The following is a 7,623-nucleotide window of genomic DNA, read 5'->3' on the forward strand; positions in this document are numbered from 1 at the left end:
GGCCGGGGCGGTGCGCGACGGGGCGCGGCGCGGCGGGAGGGGAGGCGGGCAGGGTGGCCGGAGGCGCGGCGGCGGCTGGATCTGGGGAGGGAGCTGAAAACTCCCTCCCGCGCGAACGAGAGGAGGAAACCGGGTCGGGGAGGGGTTGGGCTGCCAACCCCTGTTTCTACAGGCTGGGAAGGAGTATAGGGGTTGAGCCTCTAAAATTTTTTAAGGGTTTAAGGGTTAAGGGGTTCTATTCTTTGCGATTTTTTCGTCTCAACCCGTAAAAAAGCGGTTATTTTTAAGGGTTTGAGGGTTTAGGGGTACTACTAGTAATGCTCTTACTACTCTATGTTATTCCCCACTGTGAGCAGTCTAAGGGGCCCAGCCACCGTCGAATCTGCCTGCTTGGTTCTCCTCAACAGCGCCGCCACCGCCGTTGTCATCAGCAAGAACCGAGGGGCGTCGTCCGTCTCACAGTCTATCATCGGATTAAAGCGGGGGGAATGAGGCGGAGCGCGGTGCGTTGCCAGATGCAAGCAAGGAGGGTGGTGGAGCTGCGGCAAGGGAGGGAGGCGCAACGGCGGCGGTGGCGAATCGAGCGTGGTCGCGTCTCCGTGGTCGGACCTGTTTGCTTTTGGGGAACACGGGTTCGATCCTTAAAAATCGAGAGGGTTTCAGTTGGCCCTAATTTTTTGGAGTGCTTCCGTGCACCGTCCTAACAAAATTAGAACGATTTTTATGTCCATTCATCTAAAATAGAGATTAATTTACTCAATTATTGGGTAGTCAATTAAGGCATAAGCTGCGATTAAAATTGTGTGATGTCAAAATGCATCGGTGGAAAAGCTTTTCGTCAACAAAGGCAGATGTTTTCTCATAAGTCTTTCACTGGAGAGGTAGTAACTCTAACTGTCATTTGTTTAGTTCGGCTAAAAAAACAGAGCCTAGGCATGTACAACCCCTGGATGGGTCACCGTTTTTTTTTTTGAAAGGATGTAGGAGAGCTAGGCATTCAATTAAGAGGAATGGCGGAAGACTGCTGTTTACAACCCCCCGTTGGGTCTCCGTTCTCCTCACCAGGTTTTCGCTCTTCTGCCATCTCCTCCCGTTGGTCGTTCATGCGTCTCTGCCCTCCATTCCCACATGTTAATGTCACGGACATGAAGAGCATTGGAGTGTTCTTCATGTCAAGACCTCCTTGAACATGTTGTATTATGGCTACCATCTGCTGCAGCTACCACCATCGTTAAGAGGACCATGATTCAATCCTCCTGTCCTTGTGGCTCAACCACATGAACTTATTTGCGCTATCCATCGTGACACAACATGTATGTGATGCGGGTATGAACTGCATGAATGTCTCAATCTCCTTGTCTCCCTAGAGCGACCCTACAATGCTCCTTGCAAACACCTTATCGAGCCCCCACACCCAAAACCCAGACTCGTCTACCACCCATAGCTAGCGAACTTGCACACTGGTGTAGACATCTTCTCGGGCGCAGAGCAACGGGTGATTTGTGATATGTTGAAAGCCGACTCCACGAACATCGTGGGTAACTAGTGTGTGGTGCGGTCGGAGGCTAGCACCACGTTGGCATGTCTACTGCTCCATGAGGCACCTCAAGTTGTTGTTCAACTCGAATATATGGGAGGTCAACTTTCATCGAGGTGCATGCCAAGAAAGTGTGAGTTAAGATCGCCAGCCTCTGATTAGAAAAAGTGAGGCCGAGAGACTACATAACCAACATAACACTAGTAGAAAACGGGCCTTTAGTCCCGGTTCACCCATCCTCTCACTACTCCAGCCTGAGCACGCTTAACTTTCGAGTTCTATCCCCCTCGTTTCCAAGTCTGCACTTGTTTTTCTGACAATAGTAAGATGTTAATCCTATTAACCCTTGGGAGTTGAACTTGAGCATGAAGTCACACGTTTCACTGTTTGAGTTTGAAACTATTATTCTAAAAACAATAATTATTTAGTAACACTAATATTTCTTGAATAAGTAGTTTGACCATAGTTTGACCAGATTTGACCAAAATCCAAAAACTGGAATAATAATTTAGTAACACTAATATTCTTTAATAATATTTAGTAACACTAATATTTCTTAAATAAGTAGTTTGACCAGATGTAAGCAAAATTCAAAAAAACTGAAATTTGAGCATAACTTTTTTTTCTTTTAGAATTTGAGGATTCTAAAAATTTGCAAAACGGCATGTGGCCGTCAAACTCGGATGCAGATTTTCGTGCTCAACATTTTGATAATTATACACTTTTTTGACATCGTATGCAAAAGTTATAGCCGTTTTACTTTTTTATAACATTCTTTTGCAAAAACATGTTCAAATTTAAATTTTTAAATTTTCCTAACTAGTAGATATAGTAATATAACTACATCTCGAAAGATTTTAATTTTTGAAGTTTTTACCATTTTTTTTGTTTTTTCAAAAATGAAATGGCGATAGGGGGGGGGGGGCAGAGTTTGAGACACGAACCCCTTTAGTCCCGGTTTGAGACACGAACCGGAATTAAAGGCCATCGCGCCCTTTAGTCTCGGTTCGTGTCTCAAACTGGGACTAAAGGTCCCATTTAAACCGGGACTAATGCCTTCCCGATGCCCTAGCCGCTCGAACCGGGACCAATGCTCACAGTAGTCCCGGTCCGTAATGAAACCGGGACTAATGTGTACATTGAGCTGTGACCAAAGCCATGTTTTCTACTAGTGTAAGAGATTGACATGTGTCTCCTGCAAAGGATGGGCCACACCTAGCGCTGTAACGAGTTAATGGTTGGGGGAGTTGAAAACATGCAATAACCTTGTAATTTTACATGGTTGAAGAATGGCATTCAATAACATGGTAACGAAGTTATTATAGTCTAATAATGTAAGTGACTATAATCTCACAATATGTGACATTAATCTGGCGTTACTAATGAAGAAAATATTGAAATACATCAACATGTGATATATTTTTGAAGATTTCGAAGCCAACTGTTGACAATCAGGTTAGCGATTCGAGAGATATAGTATTTTTTATATCATACTTGCATATTTTTGGTTTGTTGGTCACATGTATGCATTGCCACTCCTCCGCCATAGGAGGGCCGGTCGGTGAAGCCGTGCCGGGCCCCGGCATGGTGGTGGTAGGGCAGTTTTGTCTACCTCCCGTCGGAAACTACCCCACCCACCCCTAGATCCGATCTGGCGCACCACGGGCGGCTCCTCCTCCAACTGTTGCGTCCTTCCTTGCCGCTCCGGTGCGGAAGCGCGGCCACGGCCATGGGTGCTCCTCCCCCGCCTGCCTCTTGCCTCCCCCCATCGATGCAACTCTTCCTCTGTGAGCTATTGTTTGTAGGTGAGCATGAGGCCCTTGGGTGGAGGTGATCGGGCTAGTCAAGGCTGGTCCATGCCCCTGTGCAGGCTACTCTCCGTCTCCGATGACACCTACTTCGAGTTGTCGTGGTGACTTCTGCGGGTGTGTGGTCGTAGTGGTTTTTATTGGCAGGCGGTTGATGCTTTGTGGTGGATCCTTGTCAGCACCGTTCCGGTCCCGGCAGCCACGGACATGCGTTCTCCAGTGTCCATGGCTTTCCGACGTGGTTCGGCCCTGGCGCTCCGGTTGTTGCACCCCCTCCAGCTTCTTCAGCTCATCGGTGTTATGCCGGCTCCATCTCCGGTAGCTCGAAACTGCATTCCCTTTTGATTCCTGGCCTGCAGGTGGCATCGTCACCATCCCCCCTCTGCACTGGCTCTCTACCCCGCTACCTCTCCGACCCCATCCACCTACACGCCATGTCGGTTCCAAAGTTCAAATTTTTCGGCAACGGCAGGTGCAACCCCACTTACCCCCTCCTGAGGTGGTGACAAACTGATGGGCTGACTTCATCATCTTCGGATCCTGATCTGTCGGCTATGGGTTTGCTCGGACCTAGGCCAGGCGAAACCCTGGCTCGGCTTGCCGATGCTGGTAGCGACGACAGTCGTTGGTGCCGTTTCCCTTCTTGGATGCGCTGCATGGCCCTACTCTGTGCCCCGCTTCGAGCTTCGGGGAAATCCTAGGTCTGCTTTCGGATCAAATGGCAGTGGCGTCACAACCTCACCCCCCTCCCCCTCTTGAAAGCTCTATCTTGCTCGCTCGCGGTGTCCTCAGTGGTCCAGCATGGCTATCTAGTTCTAGGCTTGGTGGGTTTAGTTGTGTCTTTCCCCTGTTCGGGTTGAGCATCCCTTGTATCTCTACCCTGGGTTCAATGCTCATGTCTTCTTGCGTTCATGGCATGTGTTCTATTCTCTATTGTACTCATTCTTTTCTTCTATTAATGAAAGATATGCAAGCTTTGCCTATTCGCGAAAAAATGTGATTTAAAAAGTACGAACGCTTGGTTTGATCAAGTAGTTGAGTATTGGAAATTGTATGTGCTTGGTGTGAGGAATTGTCCGTATGGAATCCACTCTCTGTAGCGCTTAATCCCGTAAATTGTATCAAAGCACAAAACTGGTTTAAAAAACTACAAAGCACTTTGAATTTGAATAAGATCATGCTCTATTTTTTTATTTTATAAAATAGATTGTTTGGTTGTTGATCCATTAATTAAATAAATTAGGTTGTAAGATCGAATCAAGTTTTAGCTTATCCATTTCTTCTACTGCTGTTTTAGAACAGAGAGAGAGAATGAGAGGAGAAATGGAGTTGCTCCAAGAAAGACTACGTGGGGCATGTCCGCCACCTAGAGAGAGTGGATTCAGAAGTACTCCCACCATTGTCTTTCTTCTGCATCCAAGTTTATATGTTGTTTTCGCTGCCTGACGATCGCATCGCATGTGCCCGTGCAGAAACTCGATCGACACTCACATCCGAGTTCACGATCAGAAATCAGAACACGACGCACGTAGGCTAACTGAATCTAGTGCTCTGCTAGTGCAACCCAGCGGCTTGAAGCCGACACGACATGAACTGCTACAGTGCCACCAACACACGTACAAAAGAAACTTTAACATGCAAACTAACGCAGAAGGCCAGGGCATGGCAGTTAGGACACAAACAAGATTTCCAACAGCGTGATTTGGATTGACATAAAAATACTGTAAATCAAGGGGCTTGGATAGGAATATTGAAACCGACGAGTACAAGCTGTTCATTTGCCAAACTGTTCTAACCGAAATCAAATGATACTACCGGTGCATCTTAAAATTCCACGCATTACTGGAGTTGTTGTTTTTTTTTTTTGCGAAAATACTGGAGTTGGATCTCCCTAGGATTAACTTTAGATTCTTGAAGACAAGTTTCAGGTAAGAACTAACAAAAGTAGAAACCTTCACTTATCATCCTTCAGCGAAAGCTTGGCGGTGATATCCAGGACACCCATCTCCGTGACTTTTGGCCACTTTTTTTTTATAAAAGGAAGACAACCCCGGCCTCTGCATCTGGACGATGCATACGGCCATTTTATTAATTATTGACACAAGACCGTACAGAGTCATACAACAATAAAATTAAAGCCACCAAACTAAGCAACAACTGTTGCTATCCCTACCGAGTTGATGTAGGGGCGCTGAAAGTCTGGACCTAATATCAAACAGACCATGCAGCCACACCTAAACATCTAAAGACCTGAGGTCCCACCCAGGACGCCTGCCGGGTATGGGCACCCACCAGTCCGGCGTGCTTCTCAATCAGGACCCCTGCCGGGTATGAGGCCGCCGCAGCCACCTGCCACGAATTCATCTTCAGAGCTGTACTGCTGCATTAACCTTGGCCGGTCCAACTGCCGCCGACGCCACCATAATGCCAGGCAGCGTCACCCTCCTGCGCGAGTCCATCTCCGCTCATCAGGCGCCGAGTCTCCACTGCGCCGCGCCGCCGAGATCCGCCGTCATCAATGCAGCAGATGAAACACCGCTCCTCCTCTTGTCCCCTCCAACCAGCACTCGCTCCAAAACGATGCCCCCATGAGGGAGAACGATACCGATAGCACCATCATCGTCCGATCCGGTAGACCCAGATCTAGGGTTTCCCCGGAACTTCCCGATCAGGTTGATGAGACCTGCAACGACGATGCCTCCAGAAGGAAACGACGTCTGAGACGCCGCCATCGTCCGCCAAGACCACAGTCTGGCGCGATTTTCATCGGAAGCCATGTCTTCCCGACCTCGTGGCTGGCTGGAACCGAACGGAACCTCGCCACGAAGATGTATGTTGCCGTCGGTACTCTGGCGGAGATCCGGCATCTCCTCACCGGTCCCTCCACGCGCCGCCGGTCAGCGAAAGGCCTCCCCGCGACGCATCCAAACGGGGCGTTGGATCCGCAGTAGCCGTTGTCACCATCACGAGCAGGACAACCCACCTCGTCGGATGGGGCACTACCACCGCCGCCGTCCATGCAGGGCCGCCGCTCCGCCGGTGATGGTGCTCGGGCCCCCGCCGCACAGCCCGGATACTCCGTCCTAGCCGCCGCCGTTGGATCTCATGAGAAGGGCCGCCCCCGCCGCCTCAAATGGGATCCGCCGCCTCCCCCCGCCCAGGACCTTTGGCATCGGGCCCGCCGCCACCGCGACCCACGCCGGCGGCAGCGGCGACAGGAGGGGGTGGAGGGAGAGGTGCTGGCGGCGCTAGGGTTGGGGCCCCTGGCGTCGCCCGGGGGGAGGCGACGCGAGGGGTGCGAGGGATGTCCCTAACGTGTACAAACGTGTGTGCCGAGGTCGGCAAGGAGTTGGGGTTAGAGATGATAGCCACCGGCCGCAAGGGGCACCGGCGGTGGCTGGTCTTAAAAATGGGAGAGAATTTCACTTCCTGGCCTCTACACCAACTAGGGATGCATACGGCCATTTTAGTATGAGTACCAAGATAAACATGGTCCTCAGAATTTTTTTAAATGAGTATCAAGATGTTTCTTGATGCGTAATTCCAACACACACCAAACTTGATCTTCAATAAACAAGTGACTTTTGGCCACCTGAGTTGCCGCCTGAAAGAAACAAAAGAAAGGTTTCATGTCACAACTTATATTAAGAAAAGAACAGTGCAACGGTAAGCTATATCTCCATATCGTATTGTTCAACAACGTAAGGCGTTCGTTGCAACGGTACTTTAATCCAACCCCCTTAATATTCAGTTCAAAAGGACACTAGTTGACAATCGTTGGGAAGAATGGCTACATCTAGTAAGTAGACTGATGGAGGTTCAGTTATCTCAACAGCCCGATAAACTACGCTGGAAGCTTACTAGGTCTGGAGAGTTTACAGTTAAATCAATGTATGTTGATGTTATCAATTCAAGCTCGATTCCTAGTTCCAAATATGTTTGGGTTGTCAAAATTCCTTTGAAAATCAAAGTGTTTATGTGGTTTGTCCATAAACAAGTTATATTAACCAAGGACAATTTGACAAAGTGTAATTGGACAGGACCTACTAGGTGTAGTTTCTATGATCGGGATGAAACTATCAAACACCTTTTTCTTGATTGCCCGTTAGACAAAGTTCTATGGCGGACAGTCCATATTGCATTTAATATTACTCCACTGAGTTCTGTTAACACGTTATTTGGAACGTGGCTTAACGGGATAGAGTCCGAAACAGCGAGACATATTCACGTAAGAGTCTGTGCTTTATTGTGGGCAGTCTGGAACTGCAGAAATAATTT

This window comes from Triticum dicoccoides, chromosome 3A (genome assembly GCF_002162155.2).
Source record: "Triticum dicoccoides isolate Atlit2015 ecotype Zavitan chromosome 3A, WEW_v2.0, whole genome shotgun sequence".
Lineage (NCBI taxonomy): Eukaryota > Viridiplantae > Streptophyta > Magnoliopsida > Poales > Poaceae > Triticum > Triticum dicoccoides.